The 23,114-nt window shown below is 48.3% G+C and overlaps 1 protein-coding gene across 1 annotated transcript in view; it reads left to right on the top strand.

Annotated features, from left to right (window-relative positions):
• Positions 1-444: 444 nt before the first annotated feature.
• Positions 445-23,114, top strand: part of ARR3 (arrestin 3) — a 309,162-nt gene continuing 286,492 nt past the window's right edge. The window contains exon 1 of the mRNA XM_069612469.1: positions 445-593. The gene's annotated coding sequence lies outside the window, so the exon portion shown is untranslated. The remainder of the gene's footprint in view (positions 594-23,114) is intronic.

Raw genomic sequence — 23,114 nt, 5'->3', positions numbered from 1 at the left:
GTGACTCCCAGGCTCCCACCTCAACTGGGTTACCCCCCCCTGCAAACATGATCTTTTTACAAAAAATGATCTGTTTTGTTAGATCCGGTTTGATCAACCATTTTCAACATTAGATCCGCTGCAGAACAGGAGTTATAAGCAATTATTTAGAGGGGGGTCAAACCTGTTGCCAGCGCCCCCTTCAATCAAAAAATGGACACAAATGTGTGTCATGTGTTAGATATTCAGGCCAGGCAAAAGTCACTGCTTCTCCGGTGTAAAATCACACAGATGGGAGGCACGCACCCCGCAACCCCCATCCCTAGCTCACCTCCCTTCTTAATCCCCCCTTTAAGCTCCTTTTGCTGCCCTGAGCTCCGAACAGGTATTTATAACCCACTCTGTGGACTTCCCATACAGCTGATGAACTAATAGGATTTCTCAGCAAAAGAGCACACGTGGACCCACCCATGAGAACAGCCCATCAGCTGGCATAGGGGTGGCGGGGGGTCACCCGTAGGGTGGGGGCAGTATAAGACCCGAGGCACCCACCACCAGGTGACCATTGACCTGCCCATCGGAGAGCTCCAGCTGAAGTGGCTGCTACTTTGCAGGTAATGTGTGTGTTGCAGATCACCATGCATGTATCGACATATTGGGTATTTATATTAGGTATAGCGCCACATGGGACTCAAAGCTGCTTCAGGGTGCTTGACATTGCCACGGTACAGGTGTTGGAACGTACGGTAAAAGATTAGACAAGAAAATCACACGTCTGGAGAAACTCACACTTCAACGGGATTATTGAGTGAAACAAAATCAAACACAATTATTTGTTTTTTTTATTTTTACGTACAAATCCGTCTTTGAAGCACATGAAAGTTGAGACAGTTCTCTGTTTGAATTTTGTCACTACTTTTATTTCTATTTTATTGTTGTTTTTTAAGCGCTTTTGAACATTTGTGTCTCGCAATCAACAGTATTTCTCTTGTTTTTAGAAAAAGACAGTAGTCAGGTCCATCCCAATCAATGTTTAGTTTAAAGAAAAATGTTTTCTTAACCAATCAGTCCAAAGCGGTTTTATAATTCCTTCTCTGGCTGACGCGTGTTTCGCACCCAGTGCTTCCTCAAGGCACTAAGAAGGTCATTGGATTTTACTTGTAAATGTAGTGCGCAGTGTTCAGGTTTTTATCATGTTCCTTTCAACTTAGTTGTAACTGTATTTTGTTGTGAAATCGGGCGTTCTAGTAATACATTGAAATGTATAGGGCACTCATAAGTGAACCACAGACCCTCTATGAGTCTGTCATAGTTTATCATTATTCCAAAACAGCTGAGTCTCAAATTCTGTGAAGGACGGTATGATGGCCATCTGTGGCCCTACACAGCTTCTGCGTCCTGTTTGAAGTGTTCATGAGTTCATAGCCTACAGTGGGCCCCAGCAGGCACAGGCGGGCCCCTCTGTTCTCTGGCCCCTGTGACAGTGGACGCTGTCGAGATGGTCAAATGGTCACAAGTGAGCCTATAAAACAAGCATCGACAAAGCAACAGTTTGGGCTTTTGCGTAGGAACGAGATATGCATTTGCTGGGAACTGCCATAATCGTACTGCTTGGTTATAAGATGGCAACAGCTGGAAAATGGTGTGATTACCTGGATTTTTGATAGCAGTGCCTGACCAATGCCTATCTAATACCCATACAGAAGCCGAAACTAATGGCTTTGTTTTTAGCTGGTCTTTAGTGAAAGTAACAGGTCTAAATCAAGAAGCCGAAAGCGCGCTTGAGTAAGACATTTTTATTACAACAGTAGTGCATTTACAGTTCTAATTAAGTCATTAACTGTCAGCAGACTGCATAGAAAGGACACTGGCAGGCCCAAGTTTACAGTTTCCTAGCTCAAAGAGTACCCAGCAGGATGTGTTTTAGATGGGGAGGGGCTTGTAGTGGATGGAAATGGCCTTATGGATCAGTATGGACATGGCCAGTCAACTGGTGGGTAAATACCCAACTAACATCCACAAGCTATGTGGCCCTACTCATATCCCATTTCCCTACTAGCTGTACTCCTGTCCACCAGTGTAGGCTTAAGGTGGCGCACAAGTGCCACTAAAGCGCTAGAACTAAATAGGGGATATTTAAAATAGCAACATTTTTTACGGTTAACCCAGAATGAAGCCTATTGTGTGTGTTTGGGGACTTGTGATTATTCAGAATCACTATTTGACAGTCGCCATCCGTGTGGGACCGCTATGCGGCGGTGCCGTGCTATGTTATGGGTTTTTGTGAAGCGCATTTTCACCGAGATATCCCTTCTTGGCGCTAGGATGCTGCACTGCCTAGCAATTTGTCACCATTCTCCATCGGCAGAACTGTTGGGTGAAGACGCTGTTGGACCTTTAGGTACCACGACTTTGGATCCCTTCCTGATGGCTAACAGGATTTTAAAAGAATGGTCATGGGCAGCTTTCAAGTTGGTAGCACTCTAACATTTTCCCTAAATAAGAGCAAGCCACACAGCCCAGGGGGGCTTAGGTGCTCCGCCCTCTCCACTCTTCTAAAGACAATGGGCTTGATTTATGGAATTTTTAGCGTGGTGCAAAGTGACTTTGAGCCAGTGCATTCGTGCTTCTCTCTTCCCGCGGTTTCCAGCCTCCTTGCCTTGGAAAAATTCCATTTCCCCTCCCGGGATCATGTCTGTGGGTCCCTCCCAACTCCCCAGTAACTCCCCCGGCACCTCCCGCTCTCTCCCTGCTTCTGTTATGGCCAGACCCCATCGCCTGCGCCCCCTGCACTGTTGTTGCCTCTCCAATTCCAGCGGGACACCCCCTTGAGGGCTCCTGTGCCACTCACGGCTCGCCCTCTCCCAATTTACAGCCGTCTGGGTCCGGTTCACACATATGAGGAAAGGAAAAGGGGCGCAGGGAATGCGCTCCTTCCCTTTGGGTTCATAGCCGAAATGACCTGAGCATTTCAGGAGGGCCTGGACTGTAGCGCATAGATGCACTGGCCAGGCCCTTTGCATGCACGCCCTCCCTAGGAGCTCGTTTCACAGTGACATGAAACAATACAAAAAAATCCCTTCCCCATTTGGGAGATGGAAATGCTAGTGTGAGAGTCACGGTTCGGCGGTTGAAACACTTCAAACACAAATCATGACAGGGCCAGAAATGACCCTGCCATGATTTGCGCCTCCCCCGCCTCTTTTAATTGGCGCAGGCGGATGACCATCATTTCAGGCCATTTAAAAGCGCATCCCATTTGTGAATCCGGGATGCACTTTAAAATGCCCGGAAACGCCCTCCTATTTGCGCAAATGTGCAAGGGGGTGGGGGGAAGGGCAACTGAAGGAGCGCATCTAAGATGTACTCATTGCCAGCGGAGTCGCCGGGTCGGGAAAAGATCTGCGCTAATGTCGGGACTCGGGGCTAGCTAGCCTTTTGGTTGTAGCCCCTGAGTTTCTATCCGGGGCTACAGCCAAAAGACCCGGGGCTATAGACCGCCCCCCCCCCCGTCCTCCAAAGTGATGCCTCTTCTCATTGTGATGCCATTTGAGAATTTGGCTGATCCTTTTTTGGGCGCAAGTGAGGCGATGCGCGGCACTGGCGTATCGCCTCACTTGCGCCCCAAAAGAGCTTTGTGAATCTGGCCCTCTGTCCCTGACTTCTCTGATTCTGCCTCTCAGTTTGGGGGGTCAGGAGGAGGGGCGCTGCCTGAAGAGGCAGGGTTTAGCGGGGCGGAGCTGGCAGTTGACCTCTGATCAAAGAAAATGTCCAAAATAATAGTTTCAAAAGGTACCATTTCTTTCATGCTGCTTCTTTTCCAAACTATATATCAGTTCCACTTTAAACCACTTCCATGGCACTGGTGATGAGTGACTTCACTATGCGGATAGTAGTTATGACCAGTGTTGCTGAGTAAATATTCTTTAAAATGCACAATTTGCATCCCATTTTATTTAAGAAAAAAACTCCCCCTTGGCTACTATTCAAACAGAGTGATTTCTGATCGCCATAAGCAACGTTTGCTTTTACTTGAACCACACCCTGAACAGCTCCTGCAGATCCCCTCTGAAAGCAGTTGGGTGGCTGCATCGTGTGTGATAGTTTCAATATTAATAGGGGTATTTATTTATTCATGCAATGTTTGTCGGAAAACTGTATGTTTATTTATGCAATTTTCGTCAGATACAGGTATCCGACAGAAATTGCATAAATAAATTAAAAACTCTGTGTCCATGTATCCGACAAACATTGCATAAATAAATCAATAAACCAGGTCGTGGCTGAGGACTGTAATTTCCTCTAGTGACCCCTTGCACAGGATCACCATAGGAAGTTAGTTTGCACAGGGCGCTTTCTTCCCCCCCTCACCACTGACTCTGGCCGGATCCCGACATCCGACTACACATCTGGTGCCGGATCTCGGATCAGGCCAGAGCCGGCCCAATCGCCAGTGCTGTGCCTCTGCACAAAGCTTACCGAAATTGCTCTGTCATAAACTGACCTTCAAAATAATACTGCAAGGATTGTCTTGAGTCTTGCCTGTGACGTTCACATTACCCAAGCCTTCCTCATCGTCACTGGGTGCTGGTTCCAGCCAGGCTCTTTAAGTCGTTGGTTCATAAGTGCGTCGATGACAAAGACCCTATAAATTCAAACAGCGCCCCCTGTGAGCGCCCTATAACTAAATACACAAACATAAAGAACGCTGGCGCATGCCCAAGGGCCGCCCGCCGCTTTACACACTCGGGGCCTGATTCACAGAAGCGGCCTAACCCCATGGGAGAACATTCTGTGAATCAGGCCCTCGTTGAACTTTTGGAAAGATTTATCTGCTGCGGCCACCGTAGGCCACCGTGAGCGAGCGGCTCAATTGATTGGCACGTGCTGAGCTTGAGAGCAGACATTTGAGTGGCTATTGGATGGGCCCAGCAGAAGCTGGGGCGAGATGTAGGCGGAGCTACAAAGTGAAACAGAATTAAAAGCCAGGTATGGATTTGGAGTTGGCGTGGGTTCCCAGTCACAGTGGCATTTTGGGAAATGAGTTGGTGGATTTGGCGGCGGGTGAGGGTATGAGGAGGGGAGCGATTGATGTGAGGTTGCCTTTGAGTGTGGATGAGGTGAAGGCTGTGATGGTGAGACGGCAGGAGAGGTGGGTGAGTGGGGTGAAGGGCAGGTGGATGTTCGGTGTTCGTGGGAAAGTGACGGTGAAGGTGGATGCAGGGAGTTCAGAATGGAGGAGGGGGGAGGAGGTGATGCTGAATCGGTTGAGGATAGGTCATGTGGGGCTGAATGACTGTCTATTTCGAATAGGGAAGCGTGAATCAAGGGACTGTGCGGTATGTGAGGTGCCTGAAACGGTGGGACATTTTTTGATTAGGTGAAAGACATGTTGCAGAGAGAGAATTGATGAGGGTTCGGTTGACTGCGTTGGGTGTGGCTGAGATGAGTGAGAGGACTATACTGGGAGGTGATGGGGAGAGAGGCAGGAGGAGGAGTAGTGTGATGTTGGATTTTGTGAGGCAGACGGGGAGGTGGGAGGAGTTGTGAGCTTAAATGGAGCCAAATAATAATTAGTGGGTACGGTGCACATCATCCTATAGGATGGGGAAGCGCCTGCGTGGGTCCGGCCACGCCTCCGATAATTAAGAAGAAGAAGAAGAACTGGATAAGCGTGCTCCAGCTGGACTGGGCATCAGAAGTTAACTGGGTATAATGTCATGTGGCAGAAGAGACTTTTAGCACTGGAAGCAGCCTGACCAAAATGCTGTGCCTTCAGTCTTTCATTGCCAACACGTTGAGCCTGCAGGGAGGGCTGTGGGTCACATATGAACGCGTAAGAATCGGTGCTTCCAGAAATATGACATGATAGGTTATTTATAGCATGCTTAATGCCCAGAGGTTTCTAAGCGCAGACCCGGGGATCGAGCCTGTGGTGCTCCGCATCGTCTTGCTTCCAAGGCGAGCGTATTGCCCCTGAGCTATCCTCCCGAGAAAAGCCAAGTGTTACTGCTGTGACTTTGGTGTCCGTTTTGGCCCTTCCCTCCCCTTCCCTCTTCATAGCTGCAATGCTGCCTGTATCTGCCGTTCCCGCCTTGATAACATTCGCCGCATCCAAACTTCTTTGCCTTTTCTTGCCACAATCCTTCTCATTGGAACCCTATTCTGTACTCGCCCTGACTATTGTTCAGTCCCTTTCTTTGGACTTCCCTCTTCTCACCGGAAGCCTCTTTTCTCTTTAATTCTAATATTCACGTTCTCTTCCCTTTATGTGCTCCTTCTTCCATTTCGTCTTCTCTTCTTACTTTCTCCCTTTCACTTCCTTTGTCTTGTGTTCAAGTGCCTCCACGGCCTAGCCACTCTCTATCTCTACCCCCCTAACCAATCTCTTCCTTCTCCATATCTTAATCCCCGCCCTGTCCCGGAGTGCTCTCTGCCCTCTTTCTAGATTCCTTCCCTTTCCCCATCTTGCCCCTAAACACTGGAATTCCTTGCCCTTAGATATCCGCTTCTCTGAAAGCTCACCTTCTTTCCTCCCTGTCTGATAACTTCCTTCCTGTCTTTCTTGTGACATCATTGTATCTCCGCCAGTGCTAATTTGACATACCCTTTTTCTTAATCTGTAGAACACTTTGTCGAAAACACGCCTGAATTTGGGAGGATAGCTCAGGTGCAACGCGCTCGCCTTGAAGCAAGACAACGCAGAGCAACACGGGTTCAAACCCCGGGCCCACGCTTAGAAACCTCTGAGCATTAAGCACATTATAAATAACCAATTACAATTTATAAATATCAATAAAATAACAGAAATAACAAAGGCAGTCATACTTAATTATGAAGTCTGCATCAAAGATCTAACAACCTTTGGCCTTTACTGATAGGAATCAAGCATCTGTTACCAGTCTTCTCTATGTCTGTGCCAAGGGTCTACAACCTGTGGCTCTTCAGGTCTTTTGGACTACAACTCCCATGATCTCTCACCATTGGCAGTGCTGGCAGGGGCTGATGGTCATTGCAGTCCAAAACATCTGGAAAGGTTGCAGGTTCTTGTTCTAGACAGAAATGTAACTAAAATCAGGTGCCTGTAGGTGCTGCTTCGTCAGGATTGGCTGCTCCTTTGGCGGGAGGGTGAGCCTCACGTGGTTCAGCTGGACTTGTCCAGGAGGGGTGAATGTCGGGTCAAGCTGGAGATGCGGTTGAAACTTGCTAAACTGGCATGAACACTTATTCTTGGCGTATACTAAAGAATAAGCATCAATATACCTCTGAGTAAATCTTAGAGGCTTACAAGTCGTACATAAATAACTCCATCATTTCACACTGGGTCATTCATAAGGTGGAAGGTGCGGGGGTGTTACTTTCTGTGATGACCTGGAGACTGGGCTTGTCTGGCACATCTGGGAGAAACTGAGGGTGGAGTGACAAATGTTAGTTTAGGACAGGATATACCGTGAAAGAGGTCTGAGTTTATTGGGGGCCCTCTGGGGTGGTCAGCACACTGGGGCACACTTCTGTTACATCAAGAGAATACCTTAGGAGGCCACAGGGTTACACAAGCAGTAATTTTCCAACAGCATGGGTGAGGGGTGAGGGAGCAGGTTTGTGGAGATGGATGAGCTACGAGTCATGGTTCAGGCGGGTTCACACACAGGACAGTGATCTCAGAGGAAGAATGATAAGATACATAATGTTCATTGTTGCAGTAAGCTTCAGTGCATCCGTGAGAAAGGAACTTGGGGGGGTGCAGAAAAGGTGGGGGCAGCTGGTGCTCGCTGTGCGCGGTGCTGCAGAGGGGAGAGGAGACTTCGTAGTGCCAAATCGCGGCCTAGTCCAAAGATGGAGTCGATGGTTCACACAATGGAGTCCAAGTGTGTCTTGCCATAGTCATAACTCTGCTCCAGCTGAGGCCTTATTCTTCATGGCAGCAAAAGGGCAATGGGGGCGTCCCCCACTAGTGCAAGAGCAAGCGGTTCATCTCGTGCAGAATGTATGAGGGGGCTAATTCGCCCCTTCCTTCCTTACATTCCCCCCTTTCATTACATCTAAAGTAACAAATTACTTTTTATCATTGTTTGCATTCTGGTAGTATTCCACCTCAATTACCGCCTCGTCCCAAGCAGGTGTCCCTTTTATTCGCATCCAGGCCCTGCATACCCCTCCTAAACTTTGGCCCCTTCTAACATACTATATTCCCCCATCCCCATCCAGATCCACCCACACCTCCTTGTACCATTGTAACTCTCTTGGTTCTTTTATTGTGGTGTAACACAAATTATCCACCCTGTCCCCGGGGTAACAATATACTACTGTCATCCTGTATTTGGGGGGATTAGACTCTCCTGTCTGTATGTGGGCATCCTTCATTGTTTGTACCCTTGTTGGTTGCCCCATCATCACCATCATCATAGCAGAACTAGGCATTGAATTTGCGCAACAACAAACGCCTACCTGACACACATAAACAATTTGTAACAGGAAAACGATGAGTGGGACAAAAGTTTTCATCATCACTCTGAACCAGGAAGGTACCCAGTTGAACATGCCATCGAACCAGTTGCTTGGGGTGATTCCTCCTTCTTTTCTCATCCTTTCACCCAAGTTATGCACCGCCGCGATCACATGGGACAGGGTCCCATTGTCCGCATCTGCAGAAGGTACGAATGTACAGCATGCACTCCTTATTTTTCAGCAAACACCACCGTCCAATGCTTTGAGGAGGTCCAGGACGCACCGGTTTTGCATGGTCATCAACCGCAAGGTGCGAAGTTCCACTTTAATGAAGCTAATGCCCTTTTCTGTGTCGTTGGCCAGGTGGATCAATTCCCAACACACGATCTGCAGCCATTTTGTGCTTGTTCGCGCCTGGACTCCTGGCATGAGCAGTGAGGCAAAATCTTTTTCTGTGGAATTGAAAAGTTTGTACTGATCGGGAATCTCTGCCAGTAGGTTTGACGATTCACTGGAAATGTAATTTGATGATCATCGCTTGAACAGACTCTGTCCTGTAACTCATCTTCAGACAGGATGTCGTATGTGAAGGGCTCTCTGGTTGCTGACAGGCGTGCCGGTGATGTGTCGACTGGCACCTTCCCTCATTGGACATGACTTTCCGGAATCACCATTAAAGCTGAGTGTAGAGTTGCCATGGCACAGGTACCTCTCCATGATGGCGGGAGGTGTAGGTACGCTTGTTTGCCAAACACCCAGTAAGTGTCCATTAAGGCTACTGTTCCCTTTTTCATGTCTGGAATGATAATTTTCATGTTGCAGTGTTTATTAACGCCCATTCGTACCTTTCCTTCACCATGAAAACAAAGTTCGTGTTGGATCTCTTTTTGTATCTTGATCATTTTTCAAATGCTGTCGCCCACGTTAGTTTGGCAATGTGCTGGGAACATGTTGCAGTACATGTTCGTTTGACCCATTGAATGTTTTCTTCTGTCCTCGCAGCGCTTCAGCTTTACATGTGTCTTGCCATTTGTTTTCTCTGAACATTGTCCCTTTGATGATAAACAATGGTTCTTTCAAACACATCACTCGTTGATGTTTGCTTGTGCAAGTTTTTTCGTTCTGCAGCATTTGTACCGTTACCGTGTGTGCCTGGAAGGTACTTCGAATTCTACATAAAGCTAAATGGATTAGACACTGGACATCCGACATGGGTATCTCTTGGGTTATAAGGACTTTGGGTGTGCCAGGGGCAATGCGTATGAGAGAGCAAACGTAACAGCTATCATTTGTTGCTTGCTTAGCTGTGGCACTCATCTCTGAATACCATTTGTTGGACTGATCCGTGGGGTGGGGGTCTTCAATTTCATCTAATCCCAGACCATGGTATGCCTCATAACCTTTCCCTCCCGCCCCCCTTTTTCGTCTTTTACCCCCCCTGACCATTGTGTAACTTTTTCACCTTCTGATGTCCTATAGGAAAAATGTTTGTCCATATCTCATCATTTTGCTCACTCCCACTTTGCAGGAAGTGTGACACTGGGTACGTTAGGGTAACTGGGACATAGGATGTAAAGTGCATTTTATCACCATCAGAGGTAGGTTCTTCAGTTGTGTGCATATTTACATATGGCGATTCTGAAGTACCCAACATAGGATAATCAACATCATACTCATTTGGCACAGTATCAACATCATAACTCATGGCAGTGTATGTAAAAACGTGGGTTTTGACAGTTTGGGTTTTGTGCAAAGTGTTTAAGGTAGCATTCACGGAAGCATTGTGGCTCAATATAACGTTAAAGGCATCCCAAATGAGCCTTGACCCATCTTGTATTAGATGTACCCCACTCGCCCCCTCCTTTATATCCCCTAATATAAATGACACACTCCAATACAGGCCAAGGCATTACTGTAAAAACGATAGCCACAAAGTAGAGACCACAGTCATAATTGTAATTTCTATTACTGCTAACGTCTACTCTATCGCTATCTACATCTGTGGCGTTGTTAGTGAGGGCCCTCCTTTCCATCATATTTCCACCTGAAGGGGCGATATAAAAGGGTTAAGTACACAAATAATCAACCTTTTTCTTTATTTCAATCACAAATCATTATTATTTTCATTTACATATTTAATATATAATTTTTTAAAGCACGAATATGAAATGTTGGACTTCATGAGAGAAGAGAGCGAGGGAGAGGCATCTTTAAAGAAAAATGTGCTGAGTGGAAAGTGTCAGATGTAAAGACACACTGCAAGGGCGAGAGATAGAGAGAGTGATAGGGATAGGGAGGCACAGAAAAAGTGAGATGTGGCGAGAGGGGGAGAGAGAGAGAGAGAGACAGAGAGAGAGAGAGCATACATATTTGTTTACATTTAATTGCAATAATTCTTCATCATTGCTCATACTTTATTTTTCTGGCTCATCTTTCCCTGTTGTCCTTTACACTTTGTGATCTGTGTTTCATCTCTAAGGGGTTGCAATTTACTGACTCTGGTCTTGCTCACTCTGGGGTGGTGTACTTTCATGTGCCTTTCTTACATCTGACAGATGTACCCAGTACTTTAAACCCTGAACTTTTACTGCCGAGGGGGTGCAATAAATTACTTCATAAGGGCCATGAAATCGTGGGGAGTTCCACCTCCGCACGAAACTGCGAACATATACATTTTCACCAAGCATTAACTGTCCTGTGGGGCTGTCTTGGGCGGGGTGGTTGTATCCGTTTCATTCTCTTGAGTGAATGCAGGTGCTATTTGTCTTGCTATACTCCGCACAGCCCGTGTCATTCATAAGGTGGAAGGTGCGGGGGTGTTACTTTCTGTGATGACCTGGAGACTGGGCTTGTCTGGCACATCTGGGAGAAACTGAGGGTGGAGTGACAAATGTTAGTTTAGGACAGGATATACTGTGAAAGAGGTCTGAGTTTATTGGGGGCCCTCTGGGGTGGTCAGCACACAGGGACACACTTCTGTGACATCAAGAGAATACCTTAGGAGGCCACAGGGTTACACAAGCAGTAATTTTCCAACAGCATGGGTGAGGGGTGAGGGAGCAGGTTTGTGGAGATAAATGAGCTACAAGTCATGGTTCAGGCTGGTTCACACACAGGACAGTGATCTCAGAGGAAGAATGATATGATACATAATGTATTGGGTGAGATATTCCTTGAATTCATCCCCTAGCACTGTGGCAGCTCTATGAGCATCTGATGCTCTTCTTATGGGGAATAGTGGCGTATGAATGCGCCTTCCCATCACTATTTCGTGCAGGCTCAAATGGTGGTCCTTACTTGGTTGTGTCCGGAGTTGGAACAGTGCTAAGGGCAAGCAACAAACCCAATTTTTCTTAAGTGTGTGACACAGTTTTAATAATTTACTCTTGAGGAGGCCGTTGAGTTTTTCTATAAATTCCGTTAGCTTGCAGGTGATAAATCAAACAAACCTTGTGCGTCACTCCCAACAATGTTGTCACTTCCTTAAAGAGGTCATTTACAAAGTGGGTGCCGTTATCCGAACGGATCACATCACATATTCCCCACCTGGAAAATACCTCTCTCAACCAAAAACTTCCACCCATCTTGAGAAGGGGAACACTATTACTATGAGGTATCTTGCCCCGTTACATCATTCTCCCATGCCGGCATAGTCTATGGCCCTCATTACAAGTCAGGCGTTAAGGGTTTAACGGCGCCGTTGGCGCCGTTAACCCTTAACGCCTGATTAGCACTTTAACGCCTGCTTTTTGCAGGCGTTAAAGTCCAAGACGCTAAGCGACCTTGGTGCTAATTACGGCACCGTAATTTACGGTGCCGTAATTAGCGCCTTCCCCATCCCCATTATGCCCTATGGGGCAAAAATGGGAATGGGGAAGGGCAAATGGTGAATGGGGAATTACCGCCCCACTCACCTTGGAATGGGGCGGTAATTCCGTCATCCACCATGGCGGAATCCGGCATGGACCATGGTGCTAATAGCACCATGGTCCACCGCCTGACTTGTAATGAGGGCCAATGTGTTCTTGCAAATTGGGGATGAACCACTCTTCCTGGATGTCTGCAGCACGTGTGTTGGAAAATCCAGCTGTTGAAATGGTATTTGTAACAATTCTATGGGCATTACAACATTTGCCTGTCGTCTCTTGTCGCAAAACAAACCCAATGGACCAGTGGGATAGGGAATGGTATACGTTTTACATTTATCTTTTTAGAAAAACCAATAAATGTCACTCATTAACTTCATATTCATTTCAGTATAATAAACATATATAAAATATCAAATTTAAAATCACATATCACAAAATATTTTTTCACAAAAATCAACTCACTCACTCTCAATCATTCCTACCATTCATTCTTTGTTTTTTTTTTAAATGTCTAAATCACATGTAACTCGTTAACCCCTTGGCCAACAATTCATCTATTTCTTATGTAAATGTCCTCCACTTCAGTGGCAGATGGTAGTTTCTGTGTTTTAACAATTGCACAGAAATAATAGTCTACATATGTTTCGGTTGACTAATAGAACATCACAAATTTGTCCTCTTGATGATGCAACTTTCTTCAGGACTGTAATAGGGAATTTTTATCATTCCCCTGTAACCAAGTAGGGTGAGTTTCACCAGTCGAAAAAAAGCAAAAGACGGCGTGTCTGCTTTTTTTTTCTTATTCATTTCAAAATCTCATATCATTTTTCCGATGGAGAGGGCTTCTTCTTAGCCTAATTGGCACACAAGACACAGAAATCAGTTTGTGGCACGCCTATCAGGTATCCTATCTTCATTCGTTTTTTCACAAAATATATCTCTTGTTTTAGTAGATGTATTTCAAAAATGGTAGCATCTGCATGTACGGCGCCCTGTCTGTGTAAGTTTGTCTGCATGCACGGGTGTCCTATGCTCCTGATTAATGCGACTGCCATCGCACAACTAGCCTGGAGGACCAGGGTTTGACCAGGCAACCCCTTTGTTTACAAATATGTCGTCTCTTGTCGCCATATCAAATCTGTAGGGGACTGTTTGCACCCTCTTTTTTCCCATAGCTCCTGCGCTTCAGGTGGTGCGTGCCTTTGCAACTCTATTATTTGCAGTACGGGTGTAGAGTTATACCCTTCCACCTTATCATCTAGTGCAGGTGTTTTTACTAGGTATTCCATTGCTGGAGGGATGTTAAAATAGGCTGCTTCTTTCGCAGCGGCGTCTGCTGCCGCGTTTCCAAACGAGATCACGTCTGTGTTTGTTGTATGTGCCTGCCATTTTACCGAGGCTTCTGCTGACAGTTCTGCTAGTGCCTCAATTAGGTCATTCAGTAATGCTGCATGTTGTATGGGGGAACTGTCTGCTTTCCTAAATCCTCTGCATCGCCATTGTGACAAGCCCGAGTGTACTGTTGTTGTCACGTATGCCAAGTCAGAGTATATTGTCACTGCAGACCCTTTAGCTGTACGCATTGCTTCAATTAATGCAATGAGTTCCGCTGCCTGTGCTGAAAAATGTGAGGGGAGGCGCTTCTGCACTATCACTTCATACTCTTCCCCTTCAATCCTTACCACAGCTGCTCCTACATGCTTTTCTCCCATTTCACAATCAATAGATGCTGACCCATCTACAAACCTCCTTCCAGGGCATTTTCACTTGCTTTTGGGATGTCATCCTCTTCCCCCTCTTTTGTAGTGCAATCGTATGCCTGCATGTCTACTATTGTGCAGGGTTCTGTGATGAATATGGCAGGGTTTACAGTTTTACATCTAACTACGTATACATTTGGGCTTGATATTATTATTTCATATGCAGTTGCTCTTTGTGTATTGAGAGTGGACTTTGATCTCTCGAGTATGGTATAGAGTGACTGCTCAGCGTAAAGTGTTACAGAGCAGCCCATCACTATGGTGGCGCTTTTTTCTATAGCGAAGGCTGCAGCTGCAAGAGCTTGTTCGCATGTGAAATGGCCCTGCATCACTGAATCTAAGGTGCTACTATAGTAGGCTAATGGCTTGTGGCCTTGTTTTTGTGTGAGCACTGCTGTCATTAGTGTTCCATTGCAGTGTGAAAAGAGATACAACTCTCAATCATAATCGGGTTCGCTAAAATAGGTGCGTGCGTGATGAGGTCCTGTAATTTGAAATATTGCGTCATCATTTCTTGTGTCCATTTGATAGGGGTGCTGTTCTCTTGGGCTTCTTTAAGTGCTTGGAGAAGGGGGCGTGTGTAGGCGGCATATCTAATATCCAAGCACGACAGTAATTACATATGCAGAGAAATTTCTGCATGTCCTTCACTGTCCTGGGTATCAATGTGTGACGTATTGCTGCTGCCCTATTTGGTATAATCCTTTTACCATCTTTTGAGATCAGTTGTCTGAGATACAAAACTTCTGCTAGGCAGTATTGCAGTTTCCCCTTGTCCACCTTGTACCCTTTTGTTGCTAACAGGTTCAGTAATATTATTGAATCTGCTCTACATTGCTTTTCACTTTCACTGCAGATAAGGAGATTGTCTGCGTATTCAATTATTGTGCTTTTTACATCAACATTGCTGAGGTCTTCATGCACAATTCTGTTAAATATGCTGGGACTTTCACAGTTCCCTGAGGTAGTCTGTAATGTTTGTGTTGGTTTCCCCCTAAGGTAAATGCTGTTAAGTACTGACAACTGGGGTCAAGTGGTATTGAGAAGAAGGCATTCTTCAAATCCACAACTGTGAAACACGTGGCATTTTTTGGGATGCTGCATAATATGGATGCAGGATTTGGCACTAGAGGGAACTCTTTCTGTATGACGTCATTAAGTGGGCGGAGATCCTGGATCATCCTCCAAGCTCCACCCCTTTTTTTATTGGACAAATCGCAGTATTGCATGGTGAATTTGATGGCACAATTATACCTTGTTGCAGTAGCGCACTTATTGTTTCTTTTATTCCCTCTTCGGCTTCTCTGGACAGAGGATATTGCTTCACTCTGGGCAGTATTGCACCTGGCTTTAGCTTGACTTTTATGGGCGTTACTCCTTGTAAGAGTCCTACATCATGGGGCCCTGTTGTCCATACTTCTGGTGGTACCTTTTCCATATCTTGATCAAATGTGGAAGGTGGTATACTGACGCTGGCCAGGAGGAGGTTATATATCTCTCTGTGTTGGATCATTATGTCACACGGCACACATATTTCCATTATTATTTCTCTGTCAGTGTCACTGTCAGTAAATAGTTCTTCATCAGTCAAATCTTTTAGCGCTACGTTTGGGTCTATGCATAACACTGTCCTCCACTCACATCCATGCGTGTCCAGTCCTATTGCTACAATATGTCTGCCTGATACTTGCACCCACTGTAGGTCAATTGAGAGAATAATGCCAGGCACTATCTCAAGGTTTGTTACAGGGCGGAAAACAAAATCAGATGGCACCCCGCATTCCTTTCGGGTGATTTCTGGTATCGCTCTGGCCAGAACTTGTATCCCGCAGATAAACATGTCAACATCCGTGGGCACCCCCCTTACTGCAACCTCGTTTACCATGGTACTGATCATCCGCATCGCTCACACGGGACATAATCCAGGAGTGGAGTACACTTTTCAACTTTCTGTAAAGGAGATGGTCATGTTAAGCATACTAAGGAGGTCACTCCCCAGCAAATTTATGGGCGAATCTTCGTGATACAGCAGGGGTGCTCGAACTGTTTTTCCCCCCACTGTTATATACAAATCTTTCATGTAAGGAACTTTCAAGATAGCCCCAGAAAATCCCTGCGTTTCCAAATTTTTCCCTGAGAGAGGAAACCGGCCTTCCATGAGGCACAATTTTTCCGGTCCTGAGTCCACCATGAAGATGAACTGTTTGTTGCCTATCTCCACCCCCACCAGTGGTTCCTCTTCTGCACGTAGGGTAGTTGATAGGACTGGACACGCAAGTGCTTTTTGTGGGCTGTTCCTAATCGGGGTATGTGTTTGTTCCTGGGACAGAGAAAATGCTGTCTCCCACTACCGCTGTACTACGGAATCGGGCCGGTGCGCCATTAGCTGTGGTAGCAAAAATGTTAGTGTGTGTGTTTCCCATCGTGTTCTGGTGTGCTACTTGTGATTGCATACCCTGCTGTTGTGTTTGTTGTCTATGTTGCATTTGTTGTGGTCCTTGCAGGCATTCATTATAATACTGCTCTTGTCGTCCGCCATCACCCATTGGTAACCTGTAGGGACTACCCGGATGTGGGTGAACAAATTGCTGTTCGTTTCCCATGGGAGGGGGTCCTTGGTAGTACCCCATAGGTCTAATTCTACATTCTCTGGAAAAATGTCCCCACCTTCTGCAGTTCCAGCAAGACCCTTGGTTCCCTCCCTGCATGCCCTGCCCTCCAAACCCTCTGTTCCCCAGTCCTCCGAAGCCTCCTCTTTGTCCCCGGTACCCACCTCGTCCTCTTGCAGGTCTGCCCTGCCATTGGGGACCTTTGTACTGCTCTTCTCCCGCCCATTGCTCTTGTCCGTCTGTAGACCAGGTTGCTGCCATCCTTGCTGGTGTACTTCCTGGCCCCTCCTCCCCTCCTTCCTGTCTTTCCGCGGGTAGGGCTGCGTTAATCGCAGCGACCTTCACCAATTTATTCTGAACAAGCTTTGCTTCGTCTGCTAACCTCCTCTGTGCTATTTCTTTTTCTCTCTCTTCGATCCTCCTACAATGATCTACTATGATGCTCTGAATCACGGGCCAGCCTTTGGCTTCTATCCCAGCCATTTTATCCAAGACTTTCTGCACCTCCTTTGGGAGCCCTCTTTTGATAATAAAATAAAACAGGGCGGTGGATTGGTCCCGCGCCGTGCCCGTTTCTGATCTCCACAGGTCCCCCTAAGAATGAACTGCGCAGCCTCCTCCTCCTCTCCCATCATACACTGCATTATTAAATGCAAGCCTGGAGTATCTGGGAATGTTTTACGCAATGCATCGCAGACTTGGGCCCTTACATTGTTAAACGAGGACCCATCATGGCGGTCATAATTTATTGTTATTCCCGGAAAGCACTGCAGCTACTAGCAAACTCTTTACATCTCCTATGGCGAGGGGCACTTATTAGTCAGCAGGTTACTTTATCTTCTTTGCATATATGATTCCTTCATATTCGATTACATATTTCTCTTGTTACTTCAGTTACATATTTAATCTTTGAGTAGTTGCATATCGTTTCAGTATCTTTCCTCCAGGACGTCACTCTGCCCTTGTCAAATTTCAATTATAGCTCTATGATGTCCAATGGTGTGTGCAGACATCCTTCCACCCTCTCAGTGTGAGGGTGCATTTTATATGGTTGTCTGAGTGCATGTTGTCTCTGATACACTCAATGCGTTATTGGGATTATGCCTGGTGTCCCACATACGGCTCTTCTGCAGCTGTTCCAGTATGACGTAGGTGAGGGGGCCGGGAGCTATGGATGACATGTCCACCTCCTCCTGTACACCATATCCCATCTACTTGGTTTTACCAGCTCCTCCTGGTGTTATTACGGCCTTCTACGCTGTACCACTGCCACTACTTGATGCTAAAAACACTTCCATGTGTTCCTCCTCTGTACCATCTTCACCACCGGATGGTACCATCTCCTTCTGCCCCTTGGTCTTGCAACCTTCTCCTTCACTGCACCACTTCCCAAAACTCATCTAACCTCTTTTCTTCAATGTACCATCTTCACCCCCTGATGTTACCACCTCCTCCCCTCCACTGCTGCCAACTCCCCAACCTTGTCTCTCTCCGGCCTCCACTTTCTGCAACTCTCTATTTTCCAATCACTACCAAACGGAAGCCTCCTGCTCCTGCAATCCGCACTGACTGACTGACCTGGCGTTCATGTAGGGAGGTGACCCCTCCTTCCGGGCTGGTCCTTAGGTGAGTATCTGCACCTGTGTTCTATAATTTGGGCAGAGTAGGATTGGTTGCTGCTTCTGAGTGCACCTGGCCTCACTTTGGGCTTAGAAGGCTGGAGCAATCCTTTGTTTGGCCTATCCACCATCTCGGATCGCACTTTCCTCTTCCCGCTTCCGTGAAGGACCCAGGTCTTCTATGTCCCCGAGTGTGGATTGCATGCTGGAACATCTGTGGGTAAGGCTTTATAGGAAGGATGGCTTTTCAGTGAGTTTTTCTCATTCTATCTTTGGCGAGTCAACACTCCGTAGGCAAACCCGTTGTTGGAAATCAGTAAATTGGCAACACTGTATCAACCTGCAGGTAATCATGTGGCTGGAGAACCACAAATTGTCAAGACTCCGTCAGCCGTGGTGTAGCCGGCAGCAGTAAAAGTGCAAACTTGGAGCGTTGAATCACGCGTGGAGCTCCAGCGGTCATGAAGAGTCTCGCTGCGGCTTCTACCTGAGCGCGAGTTGGACAGGAACCATATCAGAACAATTGCTCCTAAGATAGTGTCAAGGCAATTAACTCTATTTAAAGTGAATCTTTTAGTTTTTCTCTCCTTGACTTTAGTGAGGAATGGGGAGAGTTACAGGCTGCCCATGGCCCATCCTCCACTGGCGCGGGAAGGCACTTGGTCATCGGAGTCACCCAATGAGCACCAGAACCCGGCAAGAAACTAGTCACGTCATCACACCCTGTGGTAGAAACAGCCATGTGCCTTGTAGACCACTGCAAAGTGCTTAGCGGACCCAGGTACACTCTGTTCTGACATATAGGGCCTGACAATCGTATGCGCCTCGAAGAGGCAGTGATGGGTTGAGGCCAAGAGACCGAGAAACGTCTAAGGGATTGCCTTATTTCTGATGACTTTTCATTTGACGTGTCCATATTTGTAAAAAGAGACGAAAACGTATGTTTTACTGGTTAAAAGGTTTCTTGTAATCACATTTTTATTGAAACATTTGTATTACAATAGTACAGACAGGCCAGGCAAACTAAACATGATATGCGTCTATGTCAGATCCAGAAATCTAATCCAGATCTCCTCATACAAATGACGCTTCCTCTGCTTATGCGGAATGACTCGCTCCAGCAGAGACCTTCTCTGCAGGTCCTCGAGCCAAGCTTACCGTGAAGGAGAGGTGCTACCCTTCCAGTCCCGACCCTGAAGGAGAGGTGCTACCCTTCCAGTCCCGACCCTGAAGGAGAGGTGCTACCCTTCCTGTCCAGACCCTGAAGGAGAGGTGCTACCCTTCCAGTCCAGACCCTGAAGGAGAGGTGCTACCCTTCCAGTCCAGACCCTGAACGAGAGGTGCTACCCTTCCAGTCCAGACCCTGAAGGAGAGGTGTTACCCTTCCAGTCACGACCCTGAAGGAAACGTGCTACCCTTCCATTCCCGACCCTGAAGGAAAGGTGCTACCCTTCCAGTCCTGACCTTGAAGGAAGGTTCTACCCTTCCAGTCCAGACCCTGAAGGAGAGGTGCTACCCTTCCAGTCCCGACCCTGAAGGAGAGGTGCTACCCTTCCAATCCGACCGTGAAGGAGAGGTGCTACCCTTCCAGTCCCGACCCTGAAGGAGAGGTGCTACCCTTCCAGTCCCGACCCTGAAGGAGAGGTGCTAACCTTCCAATCCGACCGTGAAGGAGAGGTGCTACCCTTCCAGTCCAGACCCTGAAGGAGAGGTGCTACCCTTCCAGTCCAGACCCTGAACGAGAGGTGCTACCCTTCCAGTCCAGACCCTGAACGAGAGGTGCTACCCTTCCAGTCCAGACCCTGAAGGAGAGGTGTTACCCTTCCAGTCACGACCCTGAAGGAAAGGTGCTACCCTTCCATTCCCGACCCTAAAGGAAAGGTGCTACCCTTCCAGTCCTGACCTTGAAGGAGAGGTTCTACCCTTCCAGTCCAGACCCTGAAGGAGAGGTGCTACCCTTCCAGTCCCGACCGTGAAGGAAGGGTGGTACCCTTCCATCCCGACCGTGAAGGGAAGGTGCTACCCTTCCAGTCCCGACCGTGAAGGAGAGGTGCTACCCTTCCAGTCCCGACCCTAAAGGAGAGGTGCTACCCTTCCAGTCCCAACCCTGAAGGAAAGGTGCTACCCTTCCAGTCCCGACCCTAAAGGAGAGGTGCTACCCTTCCAGTCCAGACTGTGCAGGAGAGGTGGTACCCTTCCAGTCCCGACCGTGAAGGCAAGGTGCTACCCTTCCAGTCCCACCATGAAGGAAAGGTGCTACCCTTCCAGTCCTGACCATGAAGGAGAGGAGCTACCTTTCCAGTCCCGACACTAAAGGAGAGGTGCTACCCTTCCAGTCCCAACCGTGAAGGAAAGGTGCTACCCTTCCAGTCCCGACTGTGAAGGGAAGGTGCTACCCTTCCAGTCACAACCGTGAAGGGGAGGTGCTACCCTTCCAGTCCAGACCCTGAAGGAGAGGTGCTACCCTTCTAGTCCCGACCCTAAAGGAGAGGTGCTACCCTTCCAGTCCCGACCCTGAAGGAAAGGTGCTACCTTTCCAGTCCCAACCCTAAAGGAGAGGTGCTACTGTTCCAGTCCCAACCGTGAAGGAAAGGTGCTACCCCTCCACTCCCGACCGTGAAGGGAAGGTGCTACCCTTCCAGTCACGACCGTGAAGGGGAGGTGCTACCCTTCCAGTCCAGACCCTGAAGGAGAGGTGCTACCCTTCCAGTCCCGACCCTAAAGGAGAGGTGCTACCCTTCCAGTCCCGACCCTGAAGGAAAGGTGCTACCCTTCCAGTCCTGACCCTAAGGGAGAGGTGCTACCCTTCCAGTCCCGACCGTGAAGGAAAGGTGCTACCCTTCTAGTCCTGACCATGAAGGAGAGGAGCTACCTTTCCAGTCCCAACCCTAAAGGAGAGGTGCTACCTTTCCAGTCCCAACCGTGAAGGAAAGGTGCTACCTTTCCAGTCCCAACCCTGAAGGAGAGGTGCTACCCTTCCAGTCCCGACCCTAAAGGAGAGGTGCTACCCTTCCAGTCCTGACCATGAAGGAGAGGAGCTACCCTTCCAGTCCTGACTTTGAAGGAGAGGCGCTAACCTTCCAGTCCCGAACGTGAAGGAAAGGTGGTACCCTTCCAGTCCCGACCCTGAATGAGAGGTGCTACCCTTCCAGTCCTGACCGTGAAGGAAGGGTGGTACCTTCCAGTCCCGACCATGAAGGAAAGGTGCTACCATTCCAGTCGCAATCCTGAAGGAGAGGTGCTACCCTTCCAGTCCCGACCCTAAAGGAGAGGTGCTACCCTTCCAGTCCTGACCGTGAAGGAGAGGTGCTACCCTTCCAGTCCCGACCGTGAAGCAGAGGAGCTACCCTTCCAGTCCTGACCGTGAAGGAGAGGAGCTACCCTTCCAGTCCCGACCATGAAGGAAAGGTGCTAATCTTCCAGTGTCGACCCTGAAGGAGAGGAGCTACCCTTCCAGTCCTGACTTTGAAGGAGAGGCGCTAACCTTCCAGTCCCGAACGTGAAGGAAAGGTGCTACCCTTCCAGTGCCGACCGCGAAGGGAAGGTGCTATCCCTCCAGTCCTGACTGTGAAGGAGAGGTGCTACCCTTCCGGTGCCGACCGTGAAGGAGAGGTGCTACCCTTCCGGTCCCGACCGTGAAGGAAAGGCGGTACCCTTCCAGTCCCGACTGTGAAGGAGAGGTGGTACCCTTCCAGTCCCGACTGTGAAGGAGAGGTGCTACCATTCCAGTCCCGACTGTGAAGGAGAGGTGCTACCCTTCCAGTCCAAACCGTGGAGGAGAGGTGCTACTCTTCCAGTCCTGACTTTGAAGGAGAGGCGCTAACCTTCCAGTCCTGACCGTGAAGGAAGGGTGGTACCTTCCAGTCCCGACCATGAAGGAAAGGTGCTACCATTCCAGTCGCAATCCTGAAGGAGAGGTGCTACCCTTCCAGTCCCGACCCTAAAGGAGAGGTGCTACCCTTCCAGTCCTGACCGTGAAGGAGAGGTGCTACCCTTCCAGTCCCGACCGTGAAGGAGAGGAGCTACCCTTCCAGTCCCGACCATGAAGGAAAGGTGCTAATCTTCCAGTGTCGACCCTGAAGGAGAGGTGCTACCCTTCCAGTACTGACTTTGAAGGAGAGGTGCTAACCTTCCAGTCCCGAACGTGAAGGAAAGGTGGTACCCTTCCAGTCCCGACCCTGAATGAGAGGTGCTACCCTTCCAGTCCTGACCGTGAAGGAAGGGTGGTACCTTCCAGTCCCGACCATGAAGTAAAGGTGCTACCCTTCCAGTGCCGACCCTGAAGGAGAGGTGCTACCCTTGCAGTCCTGACCATGAAGGAAGGGTGCTACCCTTCCACTGCCGACCGCGAAGGGAAGATGCTATCCCTCCAGTCCCGATCCTGAAGGAGAGGTGCTACCCTTCCAGTCCTGACTGTAAAGGAAAGGAGCTACCCTTCCGGTGCCGACCGTGAAGGAGAGGTGCTACCCTTCCAGTCCCGACTGTGAAGGAGAGGTGCTACCATTCCAGTCCCGACCGTGGAGGAGAGGTGCTACCCTTCCAGTCCAAACCGTGGAGGAGAGGTGCTACTCTTCCAGTCCTGACCGTGAAGGGGAGGTGCTAACCTTCCAGTCCAGACCCTGAAGGAGAGGTGCTACCCTTCCAGTCCCGACCGTGAAGGAAGGGTGGTACCCTTCCAGTCCCGACCGTGAAGGGAAGGTGCTACCCTTCCAGTCCCGACCGTGAAGGAGAGGTGCTACCCTTCCAGTCCCGACCCTAAAGGAGAGGTGCTACCCTTCCAGTCCCGACCCTGAAGGAAAGGTGCTACCCTTCCAGTCCCGACCCTAAAGA

The sequence above is a fragment of the Ambystoma mexicanum genome, chromosome 5p, assembly GCF_040938575.1.
Source record: "Ambystoma mexicanum isolate Mex_15411 chromosome 5p, UKY_AmexF1_1, whole genome shotgun sequence".
In the NCBI taxonomy this organism is placed as follows: domain Eukaryota; kingdom Metazoa; phylum Chordata; class Amphibia; order Caudata; family Ambystomatidae; genus Ambystoma; species Ambystoma mexicanum.
Note: the sequence above shows the minus strand (reverse complement) of the source record. Positions and strands in the feature narration are given on the sequence as shown.